The 693-nt window shown below is 50.2% G+C and overlaps 1 pseudogene; it reads left to right on the forward strand.

The window, feature by feature from the left end:
- Positions 1–174: 174 nt before the first annotated feature.
- The window catches only part of LOC102834421, a 2,333-nt pseudogene continuing 1,814 nt past the window's right edge, over positions 175–693 (forward strand).

Genomic DNA, 693 nt, shown 5'->3' on the forward strand with positions numbered 1-693 from the left:
ATGGCATCAGGATTGGAGGAAGGCTCATTAACAACCTGCAATATGCAGATGATACAACCTTGCTTGCTGAAAGTGAAGAGGACTTAAATTATTTATTGAAGAAAATCAAAAACCACAGCCTTCCTTCCTCTTCCTACTAGCCGGTCCCTCTCCGTGTCCCCAACTGGTGCTGCTATGGCCGCCCTCGCCCAGAATCCACAGTTTCAGAAGCTGCAGCAATGGCACTGCAAGCACGGTTCCGAGCTCAACCTGCGCTGTCTTTTCGACTCTGATAAGGAGCGCTTCAATCGTTTCAGCTTGATCCTTAACACCAACCATGGGCAGATTCTACTGGATTACTCTAAGAACCTTGTGACAGAGGAAGTGATGCACATGCTGGCGGACCTGGCCAAGTCCAGGCATGTGGAGGCTGCCCAGGGTCGCATGTTCAATGGTGAGAAGATCAACTTCACTGAGGACTGAGCAGTACTGCAAGTGGCCCTGTGGAACCGGTCAAACACATCCATTCTGGTGGACGGCAAGGATGTGATGGTAGAGGTCAACAGGGTACTGGACAAGATGAAGTCTTTTCTGCCAGCGTGTCTGCAGTGCTGACTGGAAGGGCTACACAGGAAGCCTATTACAGATTTCATCAACATCGGCATCGGTGTTTCTGACCTGGGACCTCTCATGGTGACTGAAGACCTTAAGTCA

Source organism: Chrysochloris asiatica, unplaced genomic scaffold (assembly GCF_000296735.1).
Source record: "Chrysochloris asiatica unplaced genomic scaffold, ChrAsi1.0 scaffold00044, whole genome shotgun sequence".
In the NCBI taxonomy this organism is placed as follows: Eukaryota; Metazoa; Chordata; class Mammalia; order Afrosoricida; family Chrysochloridae; genus Chrysochloris; species Chrysochloris asiatica.